This window comes from Molossus molossus, unplaced genomic scaffold, assembly GCF_014108415.1.
Source record: "Molossus molossus isolate mMolMol1 unplaced genomic scaffold, mMolMol1.p scaffold_m16_p_5, whole genome shotgun sequence".
NCBI lineage: Eukaryota > Metazoa > Chordata > Mammalia > Chiroptera > Molossidae > Molossus > Molossus molossus.
The window spans coordinates 100,035,505-100,044,834 of NW_023425388.1; the positions used below are offsets into that span (position 1 = coordinate 100,035,505).

Genomic DNA, 9,330 nt, shown 5'->3' on the forward strand with positions numbered 1-9,330 from the left:
CATTTCTTGGAAATAGTAAAAAATGTTTTCTTAGAGAAGGCTCGAAGTTAAAGAGTCCACTTGCTAAGACAGTTATCAGATTATAAGCAGTGCTTCAAAACATGCTGCTTTGTTTTAAAAATAAATGTTAGTATAACTCATAAAACCTAAAAACTTAGACAAATGTTCCCATCCTTTTTTACAAATGATTTAAACTCTTTGGGAAACAACACAACACAGAAAAGCCCTTTATAAGAATAGTGTATTAACATAATGTGTCCTAAGTCACAGGTCTAATATTGTTCCTGAAAGACTAGAAAAACTACCAAGGAAATTAGATAATAGCATTTTTTACTAATGGGCTACAGGAAAGATTGTCATAAGATACAAGAAAAATGTATAATGTTGACCAAAATATAATTATTGAAAAGTTAAAATCTAATAAAAATTGTAAGTTGTTTCTAATTTCCAAGCTTATTGGAGGGCTGTCTGACCTATAAAAACAAAATGACGAGATACATTGTCACCATTATCTGCTCTCTTTCCCTTCCACTTTAAATGATATATTGAAACTAAGAGCATATCAGAATTCAAGGTGATATTTATGTTAAAAATTTATATACAAAGGCAGACTACATCCTGCCATAATCAATAATAGTAGGTTGTGGGAAAACCAATCTATTGAGGGGGTTCTTAACAAACTAAGAGATATTTATCCATATACTATGCCAGAGCTCCATGGGCCAAAACTTCCCTATATAAGATCCCTCATCAAAAATGTTATGAACAGAAGGGATGGGGTAATTCCTAAACTAACAAATAAAACTATAGGCAAACACACTGAGAAAGATATTTAATCATAAAACAACCAAAGAAATAGAACTAAAGAAAAAAACAAATAAATAAAAGAACTATCACCATCTATTGCATTGGAACATTTATGTGACAATACCCAATGCTGGTTTTGGGGGAAAATAGTCATTTGTAACAATACTTGTACATATGTTCATATTATTTAACTTTAAAAATCATAGTAAAAGTGTGTGACCAAATATCTTTATTGCCTGGGGTCTATCTCCATACCAAAAAGTTGTACATTTCCAGGGAATTGGTTGATTTCCTTTTGTAATACTATTAATTAATCAAGTAATCACACCTCTAAACCAACCAAAATTCCCTCCTCCTTATTTGGCTGCTAAAAAATAGAAATCTAATTTGATGTACATCTCCAATGAATGTATAAAACATTATAGCATGCATTCCTACCTCTTGCTTCAGTTTATTTTTTCCTACGCTTCTGTCCCTTCACACTGTTTTATTTAGATATTTTAAGACTAGAAACAAGACATAAAGCCCTGACTGGTGTGGCTCAGTTGACTGGCGTGTCATCCCGTGTACCAGAAGGTTGCGGATTTGATTCCTGGTCATAAACTAAATGTTCATCAGATGATATACACTATGAAAAATAATTTTAAAGGTACTTAGAATGTAATAATTCTTAATAAATATCTATAATGGTAACTTTATAAAAAATGTGAATCAAAAGATAAGAGATTATCTTATTCAACTTATAAGTGGTGAAACATAAAAAGATTGGTGGTTTCTGAAGGTTAGGTTGGAGGGTGCGGAAAAATGAGGGTACAGACCTCTAGTTATAAAATAAACAAATCCTGGGGATGTAATATACAGCATGGTGACAATTGTTAACAATACTGTATTGTGGACTTAAAAGTCGTTAAGAGATTCGACCTTAAAATAACTCATCACAAGAAAGAAATTTTAAAAATATGTGTGGTGATAGATATTAGCTAGACTTATTGTGGTCATTATTTTGTAATACATACTACATATATATATATTGAATCATTATGTTGTACATCTAAAATTAATACAATGTTATATGTCAACTATATCATTTTTAGAAATATAGAAAAAATTTTAATTTTTATTAGAGAATTGTTACTAGAATATAATATAACCACTTAAAGCTATCTGATTGAAATAAAATGAAACTATACTTACAATTATATTTAATTTATATTATAGTATAAACTATAATATAATTTTAGCAAAAAAAAGATTAGGGGTATTAGAATACAGTTTTGTGCATATGAGAGAAAAGCGTAGAAAAAGAGAGAGAATGTTTATGCGTAATCACAAAAAGAATATCAGTACAAATATCAACAATGCTATTTAAAGAGATTTGATTCTTGTTTTATGTATTTTCAAAGTATTGTTTTTACATTACTACCATAATATAAAGTGTTATTTTTTAATAGAATTAAACATCAAATTTTGTTAAATGTTAAATATTTTTGTCTTACATCCATAGTGAAGAAAAGTTTAACTTAAACCTTTACCTGGCCAAGGCCATGGTCCTTAGGTAGACAAAATTATAATTTACATTTTATTAATGAGGCATTTGAGACCTGGATCAGCAAAGCAACTTTGTAAGGCCATAAATGTTGCTAACATTAGGGGAAAATTGGAGACCCAATACCCTCACACATTTCAGTTCTTATGGTAGTGTTTTTCTCACTGCAATTATGCTACCTGTCTCTTATTATTCTTTTCTCTAAGCCTGCTGCGCGATAACCTCTGCATCTAACTGAAGTATGATCTAGGCATATTTTTAATGCTTATTTTCATAAAATTCAAATTAATTTGCAGCTTAGTTGAACATTTCCAACTGTATGTTGGAGAAGCCCTCTGCACTTCATTTCCTCTTCTGCAGAGGATTGTGTCTCTCCTTGGAGATGAGAGTGGGCACCGTGCAAAGAGGTGGGCAGCCGTTATACTGGGACACGTCAGTGGGCAGATAGGGCTGTGTTCAAGAATCTCTGAAGCTCCTCATGGAGGCAGAAGGCCAAAAATATGGACAAGAGAAGTTGTGAAGTCTGGTGTCAGGCTGACAGCAGAAATGTGAGGGGAATCTGTTCAAGTCAGTGTTCAGGCTGAAGGCAGCTGGACAATGACAGGAAAGCCACAAGGGTCACTGCTCACACAGCACTTGTGCTGTGACTGAGGGAGCTATGGGGCCTGGAACAGAGGAAGCAGCTGGGCTGAGAGGTGGATCCAAGTGCTGAGGCAGGAAGCAGGTGGTCACAGGAGGAGGAAAAGATGAGGTTGGGCTGTGGAGCATCTGCCCCTCACTGGTTCCCGCGGACAGGCTCTATGAAGATTTAAATGTAGGGGGAAAAGCATTTATTTTGACTAATCATCCTCAAAAGCAAAGCTGACATCCACAATGCTGCAAGGAAGAGCTGCTGTGTACAACAAAGCAAGAAATGTGAATTTCTCCAGGGCTAAGGAGCCTCAGAAAGAGCTACAGCAACAAACACATTTCCACAAGAGGCCAGGCAGTCAGTGAGGAATCATTCCCTTATGTCTGACTTTCCTACTGACTGATGTGTGCCTCCAAGCAAGTTTGCTAAATCTCCTTGAACCTATCTGCCTCCTGAAAGAATGGACATCTTCCTGTAAAACACATACCACTTTCCAAAGAGTAAAAATTCTCCAACAGAAAGCTACACACACAAAATAAGTGAATTATCAAAGAAAAATGGGTTTCTGTAATTGTTACTTATACAGTTGAATCGATATCCTTGTTAGAACAATTCTTTTTTTCTTTTTTAAAATATTTTTATTTTACCCACTACCGCAAATTGTGCAGTCGAGTTTCCCACATTTGGAGAAATCGCAGGGGTCAGCACATCCGGAGTGCAATGGATAAGCCTCGTGTGAGAAAACCACCTTTGTGATCATGGTATCTCCCCTGCCAGGTAAGTACTCTGAGAACAATTCTTAAATTATTGAGTGGAACTTGACATGCTATTTTTATTGTTGCTTTAAATCATTTCTAATAAATTTACTAATAGAGAAAAAAAGACATAAAATTCCCTTTATAGAGGTGATTTTAATCGAGACAACTAGAAAGCACATTTGAAATTGTCCTTTTGCACGTGACCAGAGGAAGATGAAAGTTTGGCATGCACCTAGGCTACAGTGGCTCTGACACACGATGCTTAGCTAGTGAGTGGGCCCTGGTCTCACTGCAACACAGATGCCCATTCTTCAGACAAAAATAAAAACAGAAAGCCAGAGCCCTCAATACACTTTTGAGGATAATGACTGAAATCAATTGAATATTAACAATATCTTTCTGGCAAGTCTGTGCATTTTTAGGGAGATATTTAAAAACTAAAATGTTACTTTTTGTAAAGTAGCATTACACACACACACATGCACACATGCTCGCGCACATGCACAGAGATACCTCCATGTTGGTTTCTCTGTTACCTTCCTCTAAAGCAGTATTTTCCAAACTTAACTAATAATGAACACAGATTCCCAAATTCCTATACCATAAGTTCTGAATCAGTAGATATCAGGTAGGGCAAAGTAATCTGTATTTTTAACAAGAACCCTGGGGAATAAAGAAGTTTAAGACACTGCTCTGAAACACAACATGGTACTGCAGTGAGTAAATAACTATTCACCTAGATTCTGCCTTAGGACAGACCCTTCATGACAGCACTAATAGATTGTACATGAAATTGATTTCATCTATACTGGAGACATAATTTGTCCTCAAGTACAGCTTGTATGCCTTTGACTCAGTTTTCATTTCAGTTGTTTTGTCTGTGGTCTGATCTTGGGTATAGTCACATTTACAGCGAGGATTTTAATTTTTCTCGATGAAGCTTGCTTTTCTCCCTCCCTTCTGTTTACTGATTTTTTCAAGATGGTATTTCAATCCTAGGATCTAATTTCTTTTAACTAATTTCAGTCCAAAGTAAAAGTTTAAACCAAGCAGAGCTCATTGCAAAGAACATGGTCAGAACAGAAGAATGAAACTTACACGTTAATTTGAAAATATTTTGTTTTGTGCTTTTAAATACCTTTCACTTAATGTAAATTAGAATTGAAGTCTTAGTGAATTTCAGACGTAGTTTGGCCACAAAGTACTGTTTTAGCTGCCATGATTATTGGTGCTGTTTTATAATGGGATTAGACTCAAACAAAAAATAACCATTTGAGTTTGTTTTCTTGTTTTACAGACTTTTCACATTCCAGCTTCTTGGCATAAAAAGGATTAACAGAACAGACTGCACTGTAGCAGAATACTAAATGTACTCACATTCTATGTCCTTGAGCAAATTTGAACTGAAAAAAAAAAGAGACTCTTTGCTAAAAGAAATACAATGAAGTAGCAGACATGTACATTAAGCTAAATTCTACCATTATCTATGCTATGTATCATGAATAAATAATGCTCTTTAAGAAACGACACAATTCCCTTTTATCACTAAATTACTATTCTGCTAATTGTTGTTACAGATTTGCATGCTATCTCATTTACAACCAGTGAATATGTGAAGCAATGAGAGAACAGAGTCATATTGTGATTCACATATTAGGATTCATCCAAGTAACAAAATTTTAAGGTTTGTGGAAGAAGGGTTCATTTATTTTCAATTAATTATAAATAAACATCTTATAACCAAAACCGTAGTTATTGCTACTTGATACTATAAAATAAAGAAGTCATAAAGAAACATTTAATAAAATAGCCATTTAAATTTTTTTCCATAATTAAAATTAATTTCTCACTCTGTGAACTCATGCTGTGTGTTGGATGGAAATTTTTAATCTTATTCATGCTCGAACACCCCTTTCACCCACTGAAGTATTGTTCCAAAATTCTAGAATCTTAATAGTGCCAAAGCCTTTGGGTAGAGATGAGAGACATTCTAAAAAAAGGTCAATAACCATAGTCCACAGAGTTTATCCAGCCTCAACATTAAAAGCAATTCAGCTCTTTCTTCAGTTTTAATATATATAGACCACAATCAAATCATGGTTCTTCAGAGGTACTGTTACAGAGTCACCACTTGGAAAAAGCTCTTTGATAAAGAAATACATATTCAAGGAGAATTCATTATTAACCAATGAGCAAAATGAAGGAAAGAGAAAACTGAGAAAGTATCGATAAGGAAGAGTAGGCAACAAACTCTAAACAAAGGTCAATCATGAAAATGATAAAGATGATTGCAATTTTTCAAAACATTGTTGAAATAAAATCTGATTTTGCTAAACCAGGGTACTGCCAATTAATTTTCACACTAGAAGGAGAAGTAAGGTGACTATGCCTTTTTAATTCATAGTTTAGTTCCACTGAATCAGGGCATACCTCAGCGTGGGCCTCTAAGGTAAATTTAAAATGGTGAAATAAATAGGAAAGGGGAAATTTCTCCATTAATTTAAGGAACAGCCTAAGGGTTTAATTCAGTTTTCTGCTTGTCAAAGGCAAGGGCACTTATGAAAGGGTAGAAGAAAAAGAAAATAAAGTAGAATCATCTCTTGCCGCCAGTCTTGCAGCTGAATTTTATATTGCCTTTTTCCACTTAAAGTCCCATCTGGTTTCTAAGTGTAAGGAATTTAGATTGTTGACTTGCAAATATTTGCCTTTGTTATTCTGTGATTATAACCTTTTGAATGGATAACAGTGAATACTCTTGATTATAGTTTTTTAGAAGAAGAACTACTTTAGAAGTAATTTCATAATCTGCCAAAAACAGAGTAAAGAAAGCATTATGCATAATTGGGGTGAATTAAACATAATCCGAGTCAAAGACATGAGCATCTTCTGAGAGGAATTACTTTTAAGAGCACATCACAATCTCCATTCACTTCTCATCATAAATAATTAAATGGAAGAATCAGTAATATGGCAGCTTCCACTTCATTCACATTAATCACTACTACAGAATAGTAAAAAAAGTGCCATGTGGTTTAAAATCCTGATGTGATTTTCTTTATTAATATTTATAACTGATGGTTTGGTTTTAACAGCTTTCATGTAAGTGAATAAAAGCAGAAAACACTTAAAAGTAACATTTTATCATAGAGTATAAATACAATTTTAAATAATTTTCAGTAACATTGGGGAAACCAAAGATACTAATATTTTTCATTATAATCAGTAATTTAAATGGAAATACATATATATGCACACTCAAAACACATGCGTACACACGTTTATTAGTATAACAGGTGAAGTTTTTTCTTGTTCTCTCATTGTGCATTATAGGTTTTTTTAAATTCTGAATATGATCTCATGAATATAATTTTAAAACAAAACTGCTTGAAGAAAGTTAAACAATATAGAAAGTAAAATTACCAGTTAGGAATAATAAAAAAACAACAACAACAACATTTGCTATAAACACTTATTAGTGTAAATAAGAAAAGTATTAGAAAGAATAGAAAGGATGGTATAGATTTTACTCATCAAATCATCATCTGCTCATCTGCCACTTTTATTTAAGCAGAAAAAGTATTTAACTGTAAGGTAAAAAATAAAATGTAAAATTTGATATTAGTATACTGGGGTGAGGAGTAGAGCGCGGAATTCCTGCACACTGTGGTTTACTTATGGAGTAGCCCAAAAAGACATCTGAAGTGACCATGGGCAGCATTTGATCCAGATATAATTGTTCTTTGATTTTGTGTGGACACCCTTCATTTCCACTATGCTTCCCTTCAACATTGGGACTGTCCCTGGCCCTCTTACACATGACTTAACCTGGTGTTAGCTCTTGAGATTGAAAGTGTTAACTAGATTTAGATAAGGAAAGATGAGCATAAGGGAGCCTAGTAATTTGACACAGAATTTGATCAAGTCAGTGGAAGGGCTAATGCATTCTATGCCATTGCTTCATGACCAAAGGACAACAACATACAGTGAAAACATTCAGAACTTGTGGAGACTGTGATTTTTTTCAGTCTGTATGTGCTCTCCCAACTCCTGAGACTGACGTTTTTTATGTTTCTCCCTCAGGGTATTCTACCATTAAAATCATTGCTATAATGAATAGGCAATATGAGCCTGTTTTTCTTTTTTTATTGTAGTAAAATATACATAACAGACTTTATCCTTTTAACCATTTTTAAGTGTATAGTTCAGTGACATTAAGTACATTCATACTGCTGTGTAGAGACAGAACGAACTTATCAAAATACAAATATCTGGGCCCCACATCCAGTAAATCATTACTTAGAAGTGGTAATCTGCCTTCTTAACAATTGTTCTATAGGTCCCTCTGATGAACAACCACAATTTACAGCCACTAATGTTACTTAATTCTTTCACTTAACTCAGTCATTTATTCATTTAATCTCTTTATTATTTATTGGAATATTTGCAATTTGTCAGACTGAGCTAAGTATCAAGTATACACTGAAATTATAATTAGTATTATCATTGTCATTTTATACATTATTTATTAAGTGTACATGATATGGCAGTTACTCTTCTGAGAGATATTTATATGGGTATTTAATATTTATTTGATTTAATATAACCCTAGAAAGGAGTTTTCAAAAAATATATTTGACATCTGGTTCTATAAATGATAAAAAGTAAAAATTAGTGCAATCATGTCACATAACTTTAGAAAAGTATATTTATACTTTTATACCAGAGAAAAGTTTTATGCAATGCCAGAAATAAAATTACCTAAGCCACTGGCAACAAGGAATAGCATGGCTGATAAAAGGAGTCCTTGTAAATTTTTAAAGTTTTTCTTCTTTGCTATTAATTATTTTGAGGCAAATACTAGTCTAATGGAAATAACTCTGAACATAAAAGACACATGAAGTAAAAAACAGACATTTAATAAAAAGAGCTGCTGATGTTTGCATCAAGAGAAAAGGCCCTGAAAATGCAACTCTGCTGCAAGGCCATACTACAAATGGAAAAGCCAGTGCAATTAAATAAGTTTATAAAGGCTTACCTAAACCTGGAACATGAGCTAGATACTGATATACATATATGTTTTTGACACTTAGTGTTCTTTAAAACTAAAAAATTATTATTCCATTTTTAAGATGGCTACATAACTTTCTCAAGATCAAAGAAGAAGCCACGAGGTTATACAAGAATTACTATCCCATAGTTGATGTTCCTTCTATTGTGTTGTAATGATTATACAGTAAGACATGTGCATTACTAGAGCCTATTAGTCTATAAGGGATGTGACTGGATGACCATTATGCAAAAGAAAAATGGCATGAAAATAGAAACGAGAAATCTGTGAAATCCAAGGAGTATTTCTTACACATATACTGATCTGGGAACTCATGAAAATCCCTAAGGGTGGAAGACATAAAAGATTATTTAAAGCAGGTGGACCAATCTGTGCAACATAGTGAAGTCAAGAAATTACAAGTTTAGAAAACAGTAAGTATTTAAATGTGGTTATACATAAAGTATAAATAGGGAAGCAGGAGGTGGCCACAGAAAAGGCAGAGTCTAGAAGTATAGAGGACACTATTGTCAATGAAACA

The 9,330-nt window shown here is 33.3% G+C and overlaps 1 non-coding gene across 1 annotated transcript; it reads right to left on the reverse strand.

Moving 5' to 3' along the window:
* Positions 1-3,613: 3,613 nt before the first annotated feature.
* Positions 3,614-3,769, reverse strand: LOC118617969. Its single transcript, XR_004956921.1, has one exon. It is a non-coding gene; the product is annotated as a U1 spliceosomal RNA (small nuclear RNA).
* Positions 3,770-9,330: the final 5,561 nt, after the last annotated feature.